The sequence below is a fragment of the Sapajus apella genome, unplaced genomic scaffold (assembly GCF_009761245.1).
Source record: "Sapajus apella isolate SASKATOON/1434 unplaced genomic scaffold, GSC_monkey_1.0 scaffold12, whole genome shotgun sequence".
In the NCBI taxonomy this organism is placed as follows: domain Eukaryota; kingdom Metazoa; phylum Chordata; class Mammalia; order Primates; family Cebidae; genus Sapajus; species Sapajus apella.
This window is the reverse complement of record NW_022436952.1, coordinates 3,016,878-3,038,095: the sequence shown is the minus strand read 5'-3', so window position 1 is coordinate 3,038,095 and position 21,218 is coordinate 3,016,878. Positions and strand designations below refer to the sequence as shown.

The 21,218-nt window shown below is 38.3% G+C and overlaps 1 pseudogene across 1 annotated transcript in view; it reads right to left on the bottom strand.

Annotated features, from left to right (window-relative positions):
• LOC116552852 overlaps positions 1–20,053 on the bottom strand; it is a 20,680-nt pseudogene extending 627 nt beyond the window's left edge. The window contains exons 1-2 of the transcript XR_004269530.1: positions 19,580–20,053; positions 1–271 (exon numbers count right to left, since the gene is read on the bottom strand). The exon at positions 1–271 is cut by the window's left edge and continues 627 nt beyond it. The product of XR_004269530.1 is annotated as a keratin-associated protein 4-6-like (transcript). The remainder of the gene's footprint in view (positions 272–19,579) is intronic.
• Positions 20,054–21,218: the final 1,165 nt, after the last annotated feature.

Below are 21,218 nucleotides of genomic sequence, written 5' to 3'. Positions count from 1 at the left end.
TGGATTCCCAGCAAGAGGGGCGGCAGCAGCTGGATTCCCAGCAAGAGCGGCGGCAGCAGCTGGATTCCCAGCAAGAGGGGCGGCAGCAGCTGGAGATGCAGCAGCTGGGGCGGCAGCAGGTGGGCTGGCAGCACACAGACTGGCAGCACTGGGGTCTGCAGCAGCTGGACACACAGCAGCTGGGCCTGCAGCAACTGGAGATGCAGCAGCTGGGGCGGCAGCAGGTGGTCCTGCAGCAGGTGGTCTGACAGCAGCTGGGACGGCAGCAGTTCTCCAGGCCACAGCCCTGGTCAGAGCAGTCAGAGCTACAACAGGAGTTGACCATGGTGTCAGAGGGTGGAGGTTCTGGATGGATTTCCAGGAGAGTGAGTGTTCTGAGTTTTATCTCTCCTTGCTCTCTCTTTTGCTTTTTATACCCTGCTGAGGGCTACCGTGACCATGTAAATAATCTTGTCGTTTACATATTACTAATAGAGCATCAGTTCTTTTTTTCAGTAAATTAGATAGTTGTGCTTATCTGGTAAATGTTTCTATAAATAGGAAAGGCACGATTTCCTATTATGAGCTATCCAATTTGGTTACGCCAAGTGAATCAGCTTTCACCTCATGTGTCTTCGCATGTATAGACATGACTTTGTGTGATTCAATTTCATGAGTGTTAATTCTTTATTTATTTGACTCCAGGATAACAGGTTGAGAATAGATTTTATGATAACTGAATCTTCTCTGCTCTCAAAGAGGTTAAACATAAATTACATGGAATGCTGGTAGGAAAATGGGATGAAAGTTTCATCTTTTGGGGGTGATGGGAGGTATGTATAATGAGTAACACTGTGATTCCTTTGTATTTTGTGGCTGGCCAGTGATATAAAAGATCCCATTTAAATTCCTGTGTGTTTTGTTATTGAATCTATTCAGCTTGAAACAGATATAATGCAATGATTCATTGCTTTTAAAAGTAAGAACACATTGGCATGATGGGTCTCTTTATAAATTATTATTGGCACGTTCTTCAGAGATGTGGATCATAGTCAATATTTTTGTTCTATTTTGTTGGTAAGCCAATACCTAATGAATGTGTTTAACTGAAGTGTTATTGATAGTATATTTTCTCATACTCGAAAGCTGTTTTCTCTCACAATATATGTTGGAGATATTTTGCTTGATACACAGAGAAATAACGAATCAAGTTTTAATGTTTGTCCTATAGACATTTAAACAAGACAAATAAGAACATGTATAGAAAAGAGTTTAACAACTATTTAGAGAATTGTGTGATTAGTGAACAAGATAACAAGTATAATTTAATCTGTACACTTCCAATGAAAGATGAAGCAATACTAATATTTATAATTTGTTGAGTGCTTAATATGTGTCAGGAATTTTCTGAGTCCTCTATGATTGTTATCTTGTTTATACCTCACAAGGATTCTATGAGGTAGACACACATTTTTTGAATTCTTCACATCAAAGATACTTGAGGCCCAGATAGATTGAAGTCACATGGTGTATAATAGGGAAAGTATGTCTCTCCTAGAGTGTTCAAGGAATATTTTGCACATAAACATTTTGCAATTAAATCCCTCCTGATATTTAAAAACAATTATTTGTAATTGAAAATATGCATGGTATGTTCTCACTCATAAGTGGGAGCTGAACAATGAAAACACATGGACACAGGGAGGGGAACATCACACACCGGAGCCTCGAGGACAAGGGGAAGGAGAGCATTGGGACAAATGCCTAATGCACGTGGGGCTTAAAACCTAGATGATGGGTTGATGGGTGCGGCAAGCCACCATGGCATATGTATAACTATGCAACAAACCTGCACATTCTGCATATGTATCCCAGAACTTAATTTTTATTTTAAAGATGCATGGTAAGAAACCATCATAAACAAAGTAAAAACGCAAATGACCAAATATGAAAAAAGACTCTCAATTTATATCACAGACAAAGGGTTAATAGTATATAAAAGACTTCTGAGACTGGGCACGGTGGATCACACCTGTAATCCCAACATTTTGGGAGGCCAAGGCAGGAGGATTGCTTGAGCATAGGAGTTCGAGACCAACCTGGTCAATTTGGTGAAACCCCATCTCTACAAAACAAAATTAGCTGGCGAGGTGGCATGCATCTGCCCAGCTACTTGGGAAGCTGGGGCAGGAGACTCGCTTGAACCCGGGTGGCAGAGGTTGCAGCGAGCCGAAATTGTACCACTGCACTTCAGCCTGGGTGACAGAGTGAGACTCTGTCTTAAAAAACGAGAAGAAAAAGAAAAATGACTTCTAAAAATAGATTAGAAAACAGACCAACAGCCTAACGGGAAATTTAAAATACAAACATTTTATCACCATATAAATATACTCAATCTCATGCATAATAAAAGAAATGACATCATATGGTATGGCCCTTCTCACCTGTTAGATTGTCAAAAATTCAAAATCTGACAGCATTCTCTGGGAGGGAGATGATGTGAAAATAGGCATGCTCATATTTTCTGGTGAGGATTTGGCAATAACTAGCAGCGTTATTCTTTGACTTAGCTATCCCAATTCCATAAAATATCTCAAAGATAGGAAAGTATATGAAAGGTGTTGTGCGAGATTATTTATAACCGGTCTATTTGGGAAAAAACAACTGAAAACTACAACACTGGATACAACCCAGGTGTCCTTCAATCAATAGGGTACTGGTGAATAAACTGTGGTGCCTTCTCACGATGGAGTACTATGCAGCTGCTGTCAAAAGGAATAAGAAGTGTCGCTATACACTGCTACAAATTAATCTCCAAGAGATATTGTTAAGAGACAATAAAGCAGTAGAGAATAATGTGTACAATGTTCTACGACAATATGTCTGAAAAATCTAGGATATAAATATCAAAAGTATATTTGCTTACACTTTAAAAATGATAGAAGAATAGAGAGAAGAGATTTTTTAAAAAAAAAAGGAAAGAGGGGCTTCTGTCAAAACATCAAATTTGCATTTTAAGTATATGCAGTTTATTATATGTCATTGTAACTTAATGTAGCTGAAAAACAAAGAAAAAATAATGGAAGAATAAACCATATTTGTGGGTTTTTGTTTTGTTTCATTTTGTTTTTGAGATGGAGTCTCGCTCTGTCTCCCAGGCTGGAGTGCAGCGGAGCAATCTCGGCTCACTGCAACCTCCACCTTCCGGGTTCAAGCAATTCTCTGCCTCAGCCTCCCAAATAGTTGAGATTACAGGCACCCACCACTACGCCCAGCTAATTTTTGTATTTTTAGTAGAGATGGGGTTTCACCATGTTGGCCAGGCTGGTCTCAGATTCCTGACCTCATGATCCATCCCATTCAGCCTCCCAAAGTGCCGGGATTACAGGCAGGAGCCACCGCACGTGGCCCGTATTTGCTTTTTAGAAGTTGACTCATAGAGGGTGAAGGGATTAGAACAGAAAAGATAGAAATAGACACTAGCTATTTTTTTGAATTTATCTTTTTTTGTAGCTTTGACTTTGCACCTGTGTAAATATTTTACATATTTATAAAAATATTAAATTTTTTAAATCTCTCAAAATCACTAAAACCACCACCGCACAATGGAATATAACTGAGCATAACTTCAGAGAAAGTAACTATCCTAAGACCAAAATGATTTTTCAAAAACCTGTCAAGTTTGTTTGCAATAACTATATTGTTGTCTTTAGTATTGGCAATATTATTCCAGACTGTTGTGCAAGCAATATGTAATAAGTAAAATGAGTAATTACATCCCGGAACTGTTATTTTTGGCAAAGAAGAAAAGAGATTTGCAGGAAAAAGATATGAGGTTAAGTAAAAACCCTGTAATTCTCAGTAGAAATGCTGATGTACTTTATCTTTTAAAGTGTCATCTATGATTTCTTTCAGCAGTGTTTTGTAGTTTTCCTTGTAGAGGTCTTTTGACTCCTTTGTTAGGTATATTCCTAAGAACTTTTTTGCAGCTATTGTAAAAAGGGTTGAGTTCTTGATTTGAGTCTCCACTTGGTCACTGTTGGTGCATAGGAGAGCCACTGAGTTGTGTACATTAATCTTGTATCTGGAAACTTTGCTGAGTTCTTTTATACGTTCTAGGAGCTCTCTGGAGGAGTCCTTAGGGTTTTCAAACACTGCTGAAAGAAGTAATAGATGATACAAACAAGTGAAAACACATCCCATGCTCAAGGATGGATAGACTCAATATGGTGAAAATGATCACACTGCTAAAAGCAATCTACAAATTTAGTGTCATCCCCCAAAAGCAAATGCAATAAAAACAAAGATAACTGTCTGGGACCTAATTTAACTAAAGAGGTTTTGCATGGCAAAAGGAGCAGTCAGCAGAGTAAACAGACAACCCACAGAGTGGGAGAAAATCTTCACAATTTATACATCTGACAAAGGAGTACTATCCAGAATCTATAACAAACTCAAACAAATCAGTAAGAAAAAAACCAAACAATCCCATCAAAAAGCAAGCCAAAGACATAGACAATTCTCAAAAGAAGATACACAAATGACCAAAAATGAAAAGAAATGCTCAAAATCACTAATGATCAGGGAAATGCGAATAAAAACCACAATGCAATACCACCTTACTCCTGCAAGAATAGCCATAATCAAAAAAATTAAAACAAAACAAAACAAAACAAAACCAGTAGATGTTGGCATGGGTGCAGTGATCAGGGAACACTTCCTACTGCTAGTGGGAATGTCAAATAGTACAGCCACTATAGAAAACAGTGTAGAGATTCCTTGAAGAACTAAAAGTAGAACTACCATTTGATCCAGCAATCCCAAGTCATTATTTGAAAAAGATACTTGCACATGCATGTTTATAGCAACACAATTCACAATTGCAAAATCATGGAACTAACCCAAAGGCCCATCAATCAACAAGAGGATAAAGAAACTGTGGTATATGATGGAATACCACTCAGCCATAGAAAGGGATGAATTAACAGCATTTGCAATGGTCTGGATGAGATTGGAGACTATTATTCTAAGTGAAGTAAATCAGGAATGGAAAACCAAACATGGTATGTTGTCAATGATGTGTGGGGGCTAAGCTATGAGAATGCAAAGGCATAAGAATGGATTTTGAGGACTTCAGGGAAAGAGTGGGGGTGGGGGTGAGGGATAAAAGACTGTAAGTATTGTGCAGTGTATACTGCTCGAATGATGGATGCACCAGGATCTCACAAATCACCGCTGAAGAGCTTGCTCATGTAACCAAATACCACCTGTACCTCAATAACTTATGGAAAAATAATAAATATTTTTTTAAATCCTGTTGCAACACTATTCAGAAAAAAAGATAAGCCTTACTCTTAAGTCTCCATAGGCACTTACATATAATATAATAAAAGGAAAGATTTTGGTGACAACCTCCTCTCCCTGCTCAAGTGATTCTAGTGCCTCAGCCTCCCAAGTAGCTGGGACTGCAGTCGTGCACCACCACACCTGGCGAAGTTTTGTATTTTCAGTAGAGATGAGGTTTTGCCATGTTGGCCTGGCTGGTCTTGAATTCCTTGCCTCAAGTGATCCACTCACCTTGGCCTCCCAAAGTGCTGGGATTACAGGCGTGAACCACCATGGTCAGCCAAGTTTCATGTACTTTCAGTAAAAAATGAGATAACATAGACAGTTAACATATGAGAGTGCTTGCCACGTGCCAGATCTTCTGTTGAATGCTTTGTAACTATTGTCTTGATCTTTATTCTCAAAGAACACATGAGGTCCTCATTATTCTCTGAGTTTAGGCAGAAGTGAATTAAAGTGGCTGTGTCCAGTAAGAGTCTACAAAGTGTAAACAACAGTAATTCTGCACCTTTGATTGTGCTGTTACCTCTCCTTAGAATGTTCCTTTTTCCATGTCAATACAATAAATTCTTACTCTTCCTTTAAGTTCCAAGCCAGATGCCCTCTCCTTTCTGATGTTTTCCTTGGCTTATTATTTTACTGACATCTCATCTTCGCCTCCTTTATGGCTGACATTGTGCCACAGAGCACTCTAACTCAGCACATCCGACTGTAACCTGAAGGTAGGTGTTTATCTACGCGTCTCCAGCTGGAAGGTAAACACCCAAGATGAATACTTTATTCATATGTTGTTATCATCATGCTTGAAAATGAGTACATCATTCATGTTTTTTTTTAATTTCTGGAAATTCTTTTTAAATTTAATTTTGTTTTGTAATTACACAAAATCTTTATGGTTCCAAAATAAATTCTACAAAAACGAGGCCTATTGAAGGAGGTTTTGCTTCTATTTCTCTTCCCTCCTTATATTCTCTCCTTTCCCCATAAATCATCATTTTTTAAATTTAAAGTTTTTCTTCATATCTTTATTTGAAATGTAAGTGTGCCTGTATTTACATATTTATGTCTTCTTTATTTGTTAGATAAGTGGTCACATACCAGAAATGCTTGGTTTCAATTTGCTGTCACTTGTAGCGATATATTGTTTATTCCACTGGAGTATGTTTAGATATTTCTCATTCCATTTTCAGTGAAAAACTATTCTGTTTCATGGACATAACAGAGCTTACTTAGTCTCCTACTGATGGACATCTGGATTATTTCTAGGCTTTTGCTATTAAAATAATATTCTGGACTCGAAAGCAAGGGATATTCAATAAATCCCTGTAGGATCTACCTTATTATTTCATTTACTTATTCTATATTCTTATTAATTTTTCTCCACAGTTCTCTCATTAGTTCCATAGTGGATTGGAGTAGTTGGTTATTGGCTTGTCTTATTTTTATTCTTGTATTACCTGTAGCTTCTGTATGTGAAGTTTTATCTCTATATTTATATGTTGATTGTAGCCTTTAACATAATACCTTTTCCTACTTAGTCTTCTGCAATGCTTTTTGGTATAAGTCTAACTTGTGGGATATAAGAATTGCAGCCCCTGCTTTCTTCCATTTGCATTTTCATTATCTGTATCTCTGTCTTTATCTTTTCACTTTTAACTTTCTGATGCTTGTCAATTTACTTGTGTCTCTTTATATACAGCATAATGTTGAGTTTTCCTTTTTTTTAAGCCAGTCTGAAAGTCTTTGTGTGAAGTGAGTTGGGCCTATTATATGTATTGATATAACCAATATGCTTGACTTTTATTATGTCGTTTTTATTATACTTATATATAAGTTATCTTTATATATATGTTAAATATTTCTCTCTCTCCCCCCTGCCTCTTTATCTTTCTCTCTCTCTCTATCTTTCACTTTTAAAATTCTAATCTCTCACCTTTTAAATTTTCTCTCTCATTCTCTCTTTCTCAGTATGTCTTTTGGTATTTAGGAAAGTTTGTATTTTTTTCTAATGGTTACCTTTATATACCTCATGAGCTCTATTTTTTAGCAATTGTCAGTTGATTCTCTGCTTACCTAAATATTGAAATTATCTAGTTACATCTTTACTCCTCACTCCTTGAGCATGAAGTGTGAATTCCTGGTTAATACCTATAAGGTAATCAGCAAACTTCTACTATATATAATTGCTCTCCTTTCCTTCATGCTTTGATAGCTGCACTGTCAATACATTGCTGTTACATATCCTCTCTTAAGCTTAGCATTCACTCTTATTCTTAATTCCACAGGATATATATAGACCCAGACCTCATGTAGATGTCCTTCCAATATCTTTAGTCATTTTGGTTTTGTGAAGTTCACTTGTTAATAAATTCTTCAGGATACACTCATGGGAGAGAATATTCACTGAGCTTTTTCATGCTTATAATAGTTTATTTGTGGCCTTTATACCTGAAGTTCAGTTTGGCTGAATTTAAAATCCTTGCCTCACATTTTCTTTCCTTGAGTGTTACTCTATTATCTTCTGAAAATTTTATTAAAAAAAATGTGTGAAAACAACATCATTTTCTTTCCTTCTAGTTAACATAAACATTTTGCCTAGATGTTCAAATGATTATTTTATTTTAAATAACTATATTTTTCTTTTTTTTTCCATCTATTTATTTTATTGCATTTTAGGTTTTGGGGTACATGTGAAGAACATGCAAGATTGTTGCATAGGTACACACGTGGCAGTGTGATTTGCTGCCTTCCTCCCCATCACCTACATCTGGCATCTCTCCCCTTGCTATCTCTCCCCAACTCCCCACCCCGCACTGTCCCTCCCCTATTTCCCCCCAACTGACCCCATTGTGTAGTGTTCCCCTCCGTGTGTCCATGTGTTCTCATTGTTCAACACCCGCCTATGAGTGAGAACATGCGGTGTTTGATCTTCTGCTCTTCTATCAGTTTGCTGAGAATGATGGCTTCCAGGTCCATCCATGTCCCTACAAAGGACACTAACTCATCGTTTTTGATGGCTGCATAATATTCCATGGTGTATATGTGCCACATTTTCCCTGTCCAGTCTATCATCGATGGGCATTTGGGTTGGTTCCAGGTCTTTGATATTGTAAACAGTGCTGCAATGAACATTTGTGTGCACGTGTCCTTATAGTAGAACGATTTATAATCCTTTGGATATATACCCAGTAACGGGATTGCTGGGACAAATGGAATTTCTATTTCTAGGTCCTTGAGGAATCGCCACCCTGTCTTCCACAATGGTTGAACTAATTTACACTCCCACCAACAGTGTAAAAGTGTTACTATTTCTCCATATCCTCTCCAGCATCTGTTGTCTCCAGATTTTTTAATGGTAGCCATTCTAACTGGCATGAGATGGTATCTCTATGTAATTTTGATTTGCATTTCTCCGATGACCAGTGATGATGAGCATTTTTTGATATGTTTGTTGACCTCATGTATGTCTTCTTTTGTAAAGTATCTGTTCATATCCTTTGCCCACTTTTGAATGGGCTTGTTTGTTTTTTTCTTGTAACTCTGTTTTAGTTCTTTTTAATTCTGGATATCAGCCCTTTGTCAGATGGGTAAACTGCAAAAATGTTTTCCCATTCTGTTGGTTGCCGATTCACTCTAATGACTGTTTCTTTTGCTATGCAGAAGCTGTGGAGTTTGATTAGGTCCCATTTATCTATTTTGGCTTTTGTTGTCAATGCTTTTAGTGTTTTGGTCATGAAGTCCTTGCCTACACCTATGTCCTGAATGGTCCTGCCTAGCTTTTCTTCTAGGGTTTTTATGGTGTTAGGTCTTATGTTTAAATCTTTAATCCATCTGAAGTTAATTTTAGTGTAAGGTGTCAGGAAGGGGTCCAGTTTCTGCTTTCTGCACATGGCTAGCCAGCTTTCCCAACACCATTTATTGAACAGGGGAATCCTTTCCCCATTGCTTGTTTTTGTCTGGTTTGTCAAAGATCAGATGGTTGTAGATATGTTGTGTTGCCTCCGAGACCTCTGTTCTGTTCCATTGGTCTATATCTCTGCTTTGGTACCAGTACCATGCTGTTTTGATTACTGTAGCCTTGTAGTATAGTTTGAAGTCCAGTAGTGTGATGCCTCCCGCTTTGTTCTTTTTGCTTAGAATTGACTTGGCTATGCGGGCTCTCTTTTGGTTCCACATGAAGTTTAAGGTGGTTTTTTCCAGTTCTGTGAAGAAAGTCATTGGTAGCTTGATGGGGATAGTGTTGAATCTGTAAATTACTTTGGGCAGTATGGCCATTTTCACAATATTGATTCTTCCTAACCATGAACATGGAATGTTTCTCCATCTGTTTGTGCCCTCTCTTATTTTGTTGAGCAGTGGCTTGTATTTCTCCTTGAAGAGGTCCTTTACGTTCCTTGTTAGTTGTATTCCTCGGTATTTTATTCTCTTTGTGGCAATTGTGAATGGCAGTTCGTTCTTGATTTGACTCTCTTTAAGTCTGTGATTGGTGTATAGGAATGCATGTGATTTTTGCACATTGATTTTGTATCCTGAGACTTTGCTGAAGTTGCTTATCAGTTTCAGGGGATTTGGGGCTGAGACGATGGGGTCTTCTAGATATACAATCATGTCATCTGCAAATAGAGACAATTTGACTTCCTCCTTTCCTATTTGAATACCCTTTATTTCTTTTTCTTGCCTGATTGCTCTGGCTAGCACTTCTAGTACTATATTGAATAGGAGTGGTGAGAGAGGGCATCCTTGTCTGGTGCCACATTTCAAGGGGAATGCTTCCAGTTTTTGCCCATTCAGTGTGATATTGGCTGTTGGTTTGTCATAAACAGCTTTTATTATTTTGAGATGCATCCCTTTCAATACCTAGCTTATTGAGGGTTTTTAGCATAAAGGGCTGTTGAATTTTGTCAAAGGCCTTCTCTGCATCAGTTGAGATAATCATGTGGTTTTTGTCTTCGGTTCTGTTTCTGTGGTGAATTACGTTTATAGACTTGCACATGTTGAACCAGCCTTGCATCCCCGCGGTGAAGCCTACCTGATCTTGGTGGATAAGCTTTTTGATGTGCTGTTGCAATCAGCTTGCCAGTATTTTATTGAAGATTTTTGTGTCTATGTTCATCATGGATATTGGCCTGAAGTTTTCTTTTCTTGTTGAGTCTCTGCCGGGTTTTGGAATCAGGATGATGTTGGCCTCATAAAATGATTTGGGAAGAATTCCCTCTTTTTGTATTGTTTGGAATAGTTTCAGAAGGAATGGTACCAGCTCTTCTTTGTATGTCTGGTAGAATTTGGCTGTGAACCCGTCTGGACCTGGGCTTTTTTTGGGTAGTAATCTCTTAATTGCTGCCTCAACTTCAGACCTTGTTATGGGTCTGTTCAGGGTTTCGGCTTCTTCCTGGTTTAGGCTTGGGAAGAGGCACGTGTCCAGGAATTTATCCTTTTCTTCCAGGTTTACTAGTTTATGTGCATAGAGTTGTTTGTAATAATCTCTGATGATGGTTTGAATTTCTGTGGAATCTGTGGTGATATCCCCTTTATTGTTTTTTATTGCATCCATTTGGTTATTCTCTATTTTCTTTTTTATTAATCTGGCTAGTGGTCTGTCTATTTTGTTGATCTTTTCAAAAAACCAGCTCCTGGATTTATTGATTTTTTGAAGGGTTTTTTGTGTCTTTATCTCCTTCAGTTCTGCTCTGATCTTAGCTATTTCTTGTCTTCTGCTAGACTTTGAGTTTTTTTGAACTTGCTCCTCTAGCTCTTTCAATTTTGATGATAGAGTGTCAATTTTTGATCTCTCCTTGCTTCTCATGTGGGCACTTATTGCTATATATTTTCCTCTAGAGATTGCTTTAAATGTGTCCCAGAGATTCTGGTATGTTGTGTCTTCATTCTGGTTGGTTTCGAAGAACATCTTTATTTTTGTCTTCATTTCATTGTTTATCCAGTTAACATTCAAGAGCAAGTTGTTCAGTTTCCATGAAGCTGTGCGGTTCTGGGTTAGTTTTTGAATTCTGAGTTTCTAGCTTGATTGCACTGTGGTCTGAGAGACTGTTTGCTATGATTTCTGTTCTTTTGCATTTGCTGAGGAGTGATTTACTCCCAATTATGTGGTCAATTTTAGAGTAGGTGTGATGTGGTGCTGAGAAGAATGTATATTCTGTGGATTTGGGGTGGAGAGTTCTGTAAATGTCTATTAGGTTTGCTTGGTCCAGGTCTGAGTTCAAGTCCTGGATATCCTTGTTAATTTTCTGTCTGGTTCATCTGTCTAATATTGACAATGGGGTGTTATAGTCTCCCAGTATAATTGTGTGGGAGTCTAAGTCTCTTTGTAAGTCATTAAGAACTTGCCTTATGTATCTGGGTGCTCCTGTATTGGGTGCGTATATATTTAGGATCATTAGCTCTTCTTGTTGCATTGATCCTTTTACCATTATGTAATGTCCTTCTTTGTCTCTTTTGATCTTTGTTGCTTTAAAGTCTAATTTATCAGAGATGAGAATTGCAACTCCTGCTTTTTTTTTGCTCTCCATTTGCTTGGTAAATCTTCCTCCATCCCTTTATTTTGAGCCTTTGTGTATCCTTGCATGTGAGATGGGTTTCCTGGATACAGCACACTGATGGGTTTTGGCTTTTTATCCAATTTGCCAGTTTGTGTCTTTTGATTGGGGCATTTAGTCCATTTACATTTAGGGTTAATATTGTTATGTGTGAGTTTGATACTGCCATTTTGGTGCTAGCTGGCTGCTTTGCCCATTAGTTGATGCAGATTCTTCATTGTGTTGATTCTCTTTACCATTTGGCATGTTTTTGGAGTGGCTGGTACTGGTTGTTCTTTATATGTGTAGAGCCTCTTTCAGGAGCTCTTGTAAAGCTGGCCTGGTGGTGACGAAATCTCTGAGTACTTGCATGCTCACAAAGGATTTTATTTTTCCTTCACTTATGAAGCTTAGTTTGGCTGGATAGGAGATTCTGGGTTGAAAGTTCTTTTCTTTAAGGATGTTGAATATTGGCCCCCACTCTCTTCTGGCTTGCAGGGTTTCTGCTGAGAGATCTGCTGTGAGTCTGATGGGTTTCCCTTTGCGGGTAACCCGACATCTCTCTCTGGCTGCCCTTAGTATTTTCTCCTTCATTTCAACCCTGGTGAATCTGACGATTATGTGCCTTGGGGTTCCTCTTCTTGAGGAATATCTTTGTGGTGTTCTCTGTATTTCCTGGACTTGAATATTTGCCTGCCTTGCTAGGTTGGGGAAGTTTTCCTGGATAATATCCTGAAGAGTATTTTCCAGCTTGGATTCATTCTCTTTGTCGCATTCAGGTACACCTATCAAACGTAGATTAAGTCTTTCCACATAGTCCCACATTTCTTGGAGACTTTGTTCATTCCTTTTTACCCTTTTTTCTCTATTCTTGCCTTCCCGTTTTATTTCATTGAGTTATCTTCGACCTCTGATATCCTTTCTTTTGCTTAGTCAATTCTGCTGTTGATACTTGTGCATGCTTTGCGAAGTTCTCGTGTTGTATTTTTCAGCTCCATCAATTCACTTATATTCCTTTCTATTTTGTCCATTCTCATTAGCATTTCGTCAAATCTTTTTTCAAGGTTGTCAGTTTCTTTGCATTGGGTTAGAACATGTTCTTTTAGTTCACAGAAGTTTCCTACTACCCACCTTCTGAAGTCTGATTCTGTCATTTGATCACACTGGTTCTCCATCCAACCTTGTTCCCTTGCTGGTGAGGAGTTGTGATCCCTTGTAGGAGGAGAGGTGTTCTGGTTTCGGGTGTTTTCATCCTTTTTGCACTGGTTTCTTCCCATCTTTATGGATTTATCCACCTGTCGTCTTTGTAGTTGCTGGCTTTCAGATTGGGTCCCTGAGCGTACGTTCTGTTTGTTGATGATGAGGTTATCTCTGTTTATTAGTTTTCCTTCTAACAGTCTGGCCCCTCTGCTGTAGATCTGCTGAGGTCCACTCCAGGCCCTGCTTGCCTGGGGATCACCTGCAGCAGCCTCTGAGCTTTCACTGGGAGCTGCAATCCTGAGCTGTTCCTAAACGGCCATCTTGGATCCACGATCTATATTTTTCTTTTAAATTAAACGCTTTTATAATATATGTCTCAATTTTGACCATTATGAGCTTATTTTTCCAACAGGAGTAGCTCTACTTATAGCAGATAAAACAAACCTAAAATCAATAACAGTAAAAACAGAGAAAGGAAGTTATTATATAATAATAAGGGGATCAATTCAGCAAGAAGATATAACAATTCTCAATATGTATATATTGGTAAGAGAGTGAGTTTTGTGAATCTGAAAGTCCCTTTGCTGCCTGTCCTTTTTTATACTTTGCTGAAGCTGCTGTGACCATGTCCTGGATCATTTTCTACTTGATTTTCTTATGGAGATGTTGGGGCTGAGAAAACAAAACCCAAAAATATAATGCTTTGGTATGTTGATTGGGGAATAGTGGGGAACAGCAAATATAAGCAGAGGTGTTCTCTGTGGTTCCCGTATCTGCCTGAAGACATCCAGAAAAGATATATAACAGGAAAAGTGGCTAAATGTTGACATCATCCCCAGAGAGGCTTTGCCTTCTTTTGAAGGCTGCTACCTGAAAGACTTTACCTCATAGCAAGACAACCTTTTTTCACCATATATTTCTTCCCCTCACCCTCCCATAGCTTGTAGACACCTCCCCTAAGAATCCCCAAGACCCTATTCTGATGCTATACAAACTTCCATCATTGACCCTTCTTCGACTCTTACAGTTTGTGAGGCTCTGTATATGCGTGTAAAAAATTTGCATGCCTTTTCTCCTGTTGATCTGTCTGCTGTAACTTTTTTCCAGAGACTCAAATTCTCAGATCTTTAGACAGTAGAGGGAAAGTTTAAAACGCACCTATAGAACATTATTCATGAAATTAGGTCATTACGTTTTTCTGGTTAAATATTTTAAGATGAAGGAAAATATGATTTCCCTTTCCTAGTGTGTTAAGATTTTGCAATCCGGACTTTCTCACTGAATTACCTTGCCTATTTCTTTATTTGTCTACTGTGTCTTCTCAAGAGGGCCCATCACATGGATTCAGTCACTGGTATATACCTGTGATCTGTGTATCATGCCATGATCCTGTTTGGGCAAATTGTTCTCATGATGCCAAGATCTATTTTGATGTCAAAGAGAAGCAGAATTAGAGCAAGGAAATAAAAACAAACAAAAATAAAATTTAAAAAAAGCTCATCTTTGTGAGTTAGTTACCTGTGTGCAATGAGGAAGACATATCCTATTTGTGAGTCATAAATGCTCATTAGATAGTGGACTCTCTAGACTTCTTCAAAGTATGCACCACGTATCATTTCCTTTATAACATTTGAAACTGTTACCAATGACTCATTGTTTTAAAATGTGAATAGGCATTTGGAGATACTCTGAAGAAACTCTCACTGGCCGAATATGGGACAACTCGGGAACTCGGGCACCAAAATGAATACCAGCAGGAATACATTATAACCCATCAAATAAAATTAAGGTTCGATGACTCCATATTGATATGAATTAAATGGAGAAATAAAAAAGGAAGACGAGAAAGTTATCCATGACAGTAGAATGTCAGTGAGTAAATGCAGAAGGAATAAGGGAGTTTCAAAATCACCATTTACAACCATTATAATAAAATTTGATCAAGTAAATATCATCAATGAATGCTATAACTATTGGTTGGAAGTTTGATGGGGAACAGAATATTTATATACTTCAAAATGTTCCCTAATAATTGTTTATTTGTTTCAAAGGGAAAATGTTAACTTTATTGTGGAGAAACATGAGAACATACCCTTGATCATAGGATCAAAGTTATCATTAATAATGGACAAACTGGAACATATCTCCTGAAGTCATACACTGAAGGGACGCATTATTTATGTGTTTCTGTTAAAATGCAAAACCTGAATATAATCATGGGGAAACATCAGATAAACTCAGACTAAGAAATACTCCACATAATGACTGGCCAGCTGTCTTAGAAAATGTTAGAGCCATCTAATATAAAGATGGTCTGAGTAAGTATTTCAGATCTAAATTAATTAAAGAGACCTGATATCTAAATACAATGTCTGGACATGTATAAAAATTGCTCTATTAAATATTATCAGAAAATGGCAACATTTGGATATAGTGTGTATATTAGGTAATAATATTGTGTCAACATTTAATTTAATTGATATCTGTACTGTGGATATACAAGAAAATGTCCTTAGTCTTAGGACATTAGTCTATCTCTATCCATGTCATCTCCCTAGAAAGAGAGAGAAATCAGGTGTGGCCAAATGTTGAATTTAGGTGAAGAATATGTGACAAAAGGAATTCTTTATATTATTCTTGTAACTTCTGTAAGTTTGAAATATTTTCAAAAATAAAAAGTTTAAAAATAAAAGGACTTAGGATTGAAAAAGTATTTTTTCTTTGGTGTGTTAAAAGAAAAATCTAGACAAATTAAATTTAACAGATTTTAATTCATCAAAGAGTAATTCATGAATTGGGCAGCTGCCAGACCAGCACAGGTTCAGAGCAACTCCTTGGCTGCCATTTGGTAGAATAACTTTTATGGATAGAAAAAGGAAAGTGATTTGAGTAGTTGCAACTGCAACCATATGACATTCTATTAAATATCTGAAGAGCAAGATGAAGAATTGAACTAATGCCCCTCAACAGACTGGATAGAGAAGATGTGGCACATATACACCATGGAATACTATTTAGCCATTAAAAAGGATGAGTTCACGTCCTTTGCAGGGACATGGATGAAGCTGGAAACCATCATTCTCAGCAAACTAACACAAGAACAGAAAACAAAACACCACATTTCCCACTCATAAGTGGGAGTTGAACAATGAGAACACATGGACACAGGGAAGGAAACACCACACACGTGTCGGGGGTGGGGGGCTAGGGCTAAGGGAGGAATAGCATTAGGAGAAATACCTAATGTAGATGATGGGCTCATGGGTGCAACAGAACAGCATGGCATGTGCATACCTATGTGACAAACCTGCACGTTCTGCACATGTGCCTCAGAACTTACAGTATAAAAAATAAAAGAATTTTAAATAAAAAATGTGATCACACACCTCAATTATTAAAGGCAGCCTTAATCTTAAAAAAAAAAAGAAAGAAAGAAAAGAAAAATGAAAAGGAAAGTGATGTCCAGAAAACTAAAATGAGGGACAGAAATCACTGGGTTGGTTACAGCTCAATGTTTGCCTTAGTTGAACATGGTTTAAACAGTTGGCCAACTTTGATTGGCCAAAACTGGGCTGCTGTAGACCTGGATAGTTGCTGGAAAAGTAGGTTACAGTTTGCTTACACATCCAGTTAGGTTCCAGTTTACTATGCATAGAGAAACCTTTATAGCCATACCTAAAATATGTAAAGAGGTAGCTTTAGGTTAAACTTAATTTAACAATTTTTAGTATAATATGAGTGAGGAGTTTGGGACTTTTGGAGGAAATGCTGAAATATATAATAAAATTTACTTCGTGGGAGCATCTACTATAAAAACCCTTTAAAAATATTTTTAACACAGTAAATCTTTTATCTCCTTGGATCTCTGAAAATAAAGAACTTCTGGCAAAGTGGCTGACTGAGTTGATACTGACAGTCCCATTTCCTGGTACAAGCAAGCATAAATGCTTCAAAAATTACCAAAAAAATTCAATCATGTAGTTGAACTTGAAAAAAGTAGAGAAAAACTCTCATTTTTCAGAAACTAAGAGGGAACTCAAACGGCAAACACTAGCTGATGTCCTGTGGCCTGTGGGAAAATTTGGCTTCTAGTTACAAGCCCTCAGAATTGGAGGCTGGTGGTTAAAACTCAGGCAGGTACAAGAAATGGGACCTGAAATTGTCACAAGGCAGGATCTAGGAAGTAAGACCCTTATATGAAGTTCACATTCTTAAGAATGCTGTTTGGGCAAATTGGTCTCATGATGCCAAGATCCCTTTTGATGCCAAAAGAGAAGGATGTAAACTTAAAATTTACATTCTGAAAGCATTCTTGTGCATAAGATGCTGACAAAAAAACCTTAGTCTGCCCACAGGAATTTTATGTGGTAATAAAGTCATGAAAAACTAAACCATGCAGTATCACCAAGCTTTCTAATTCACACTATACGCATAATGAAGGCATCTCAAGGTGGGAGACTGCTGATACTAAATAGTACATGTCCTTGAAATAATCAGAAACAAAAGCAAAAGGAATAATACACAGAAGGAATCCCTGCCTCCCAAAAGAAAAAACTCAAAATCAGAAAACACTAAGCACAAGGGGAAATAAACCTCTAAGAAACCACACGCAAGCTGTATAGGATGCCCACAGTCGTCAATTTCTGCATAAGATAAATGCAGAGGCAAATATTACAAAATGTGTAAGAAAATAATTTATCACGAGTATTATAGTAGACATAGGAAAAGGGAATATAACCCCCAGGAATTGAGATAAATGAAGATTCTGAAGGAGACTATATATAAATGGGTTTAAAAGGTAAACAAAAAATGGAAACTGGGGAGTGGGGAAGGGGAGGGAGGGCATTAGGACAAATACCTAATGCATGCTGGGCTTAAAACCTAGATGACAGGTTGATGGGTGCGGCAAACCACCATGGCACATGTATACCTATGTAACAAACCTGCATGTTCTGCACATGTATCCCAGAACTTAAGACTAATAAATAAAAATTTAAGAAATGGAAATCATAATGAAGAAATGGAATATAGAAAATGACTGATTTGGAAAAGAACAACATAGAATTACTCTTTGTTGGGATCATCATTTCTATCACTTTGCATTAATGTGTCAATTTCCTGCCTTTTTTTTTTTTTTTTTTTTTTTTTTTTGAGACAGAGTCTTGCTCTGTCACCCAGCCTGGAATGCGGTAGTGTGATCTCAGCTCACTGCAACCTCTTCCTCGTGGGTTCAAGCAATCCCCCTATCTCAGTCTCCCGAGTAGCTGGGATTATAGGCACCCACCACCATGCCTGGCTAATTTTTGTATTTTTAGTAAAGACAGCGTTTCACCATGTTGATCAGGCTGCTCTCGAACTCCTGGCCTCAAAGTGATCCACCCACTTTGATCTCCCAAAGTGCTGATTACAGGCGTAAGCCACAGAGCCTGGCCTAGTCTATTTCTTTTAGTAAAGTTTGGTGTTAACATATTCTCTCATTTTGTTTTCCTGAAAATAACTTAATTTCATTATCTTTTTTGTCTCTCTGGGCATATAATTCTCTATCGGCAGTCTTTTCCTTCACAAGATGTCTCTTCGTTGTCTTCTCACTTCCATTATTTCTGTTAGATTTTAGGCTTCCTGTTCTTTTTGGGAAAGTGTGTGTTGTTTTTCCCCTGTTGCTTTTACTTATTTTATTATAAAATCACATATATATATTATTTAAGATGTACAATATAATATTTTGATATACACTGTAAAAGGATTACTAAAGGCAAGCTAATAACATATCCATTGCCTCACATAGTTGCCTTTGTGTGTGTCTGTGAAAACACTTCATATCTACTCACTTAGCAAGTTCGAGCATATAGTACAGTATTATTAGCTGTAGTCAACATGTTGTATATTAAATTTTTAGAATTTATTCATTCTATGTAACTACAGTTGTGTTTTGGTTATAATTTCTCAGGAACTGAGGACAATCATTACAAAGCAATGCAAAAAGAACATTGTATTTCTATGTGATGAAAGTGGAGTTTTATTCAGAATCAGCAAAAATAAGATACACAAACATTGCTCTAAAAGGAAGTATAGGGTGAAACCATCAGACTTTCAGATCTGAGAGTGAGACATCCTTGCCTCGACTAGCCCTGCAAGAATTTCCATATTTGGAACAGAAGGACTTGGTATCCATAAATAAAAATATAGGGTATACAATTTTGTAAATTCTTTTAATTTCTTGCTGTAAATAACATCTAATTTCATACTTGGGTCAACATGGGGAACATATATTCTAGATGTATATCTAGGACATATATCCTAGATATATGTCCAGGATATGAACACAGTTGGTGGGGATGGCCTCTCCTGAGTTGTCTATGAGATGCGCAAGGTTTGCTTCTGTCATGAGTGAAATGAAGGGGAGAAGGCAGGTTCAGGAAAGGAGCTCAGCAGCAAGAGGAGGCACAGCACATAGGGCGGGGGCAGGTGGAGATAACACAGGTGGGACGATAACAAGTGGTGTGGCAGGAGACTTGGCCACAGACTGGACGCAGGCAGCAGCAGGGGCGGCAGCAGCTGGATTCACAGCAAGAGGGGCGGCAGCAGCTGGAGACACAGCAGGTGGGCTGGCAGCACACAGACTGGTGGCACTGGGGTCTGCAACAGCTGGAGATGCAGCAGCTGGGTCGGCAGCAGGTGGTCCTGCAGCAGGTGGTCTGGCAGCAGCTGGGGCGGCAGCAACTGGATTCACAGCAAGAGGGGCGGCAGCAGCTGGAGATGCAGCAACTGGGGCGGCAGCATGTTGGCTGGCAGCATACAGACTGGCAGCATTGGGGTCTGCAGCAGCTGGACACACAGCAGCTGGGGCGGCAGCAGGTGGTCCTGCAGCAGGTGGTCTGGCAGCAGCAGGGGCGGCAGCAGGTCTCCAGGCCACAGCCCTGGTCAGAGCAGACGGAACCACAACAGGAGCTAACCATGGTGTTAGAAGGTGGATGTTCTGGGTGGGTTTCCAGGAGAGTTAGTTTCCTGAGTTTGTGAGTCTCCTTGCTACATGTCCCTTTTATACCCAGCTGAGGAGCCTTTGTGATTATGAGATTATTTCCTTGTTTTTGTTTACATGACACAAATGCAATTACTAAATTATATCATTGTGTTTTTCTAGTAAGAAATCCCAATATATAGAAAATGATTATTTCCCTTTTCTCACCCTGGTGTTCCTATATGAGTCACCTCTTGTTTGACTTTCCTTGGTTTCAGTGTCACATGACTTCAGTCTCTGGGTATCATGTGACATGGGAGGGCCACTGTCACTTGTCTGTTTCTCATCTTGATATCATTTTGGGAGAGCTTCTGATAGGGCTAAGGCCTCTAGTGGAGAAATGCATGTTTCAATTAGCTGGAATGCTGGCAGGAAAAAAAGAATGTTCCTGTTTTTGAGTGTGAGAAATAAGGAAGCTTATGATTCATTGTGTATATTCTGGGTGGTCATTGAGCTAACCAGATTCCTAGGTCATTCCAAGCTGTGTTAATTCCCATCACTCTGGTGCACCTTGAAACCGTTAGCAGTGACTCACTGTTTTTAAGGAACAAAGCATCATCTGGGCTTGAGCTGTGTCTGTCTTCAAAAATGTCGTACAGGCTGAGGTAGAGTAACTTGGATCACAGTTTTTGATCTGCCTTTCTAAATATCAAAATGTGTAATATACTTTATTGACATTTTGTTAAAATCTTTTTCATACATTCTGAGCTAAAACATCTAACAGCATTTTTTTGTGTGTGTCACTTATTAAAGATTTTTTTAGAAGCATTGAGAGGAATATGAAAGACATATTTCTTAACTTACAGCTACTTATGTAACTCTGGACTTCAATTTTTAAAATCACCCACTTTGTCTTCCTTTCCTCCCCTCTCACCTCTTCATTCCTCCCCTCTCTGCACACTCCCCTCTGGTAATACATGTTTATCTAGTTGTAATCTTGCTTAAGAAATTCCAGAGGCTAATCTTGAAATAAACCAGGCACAGAGCCCTGAGAAATCCTCTCACTTAGGAGAAATCTTGAACCACCATTGGGCTGAAGTCAAACTAATGCCACCCAAACCTCCAGACACCCAAGGTAGCCATCATAACAGGACATGCAGACTCTACACCCTGCCCCAGGGTGTCCCATGCCAAGTTTCTCTTTC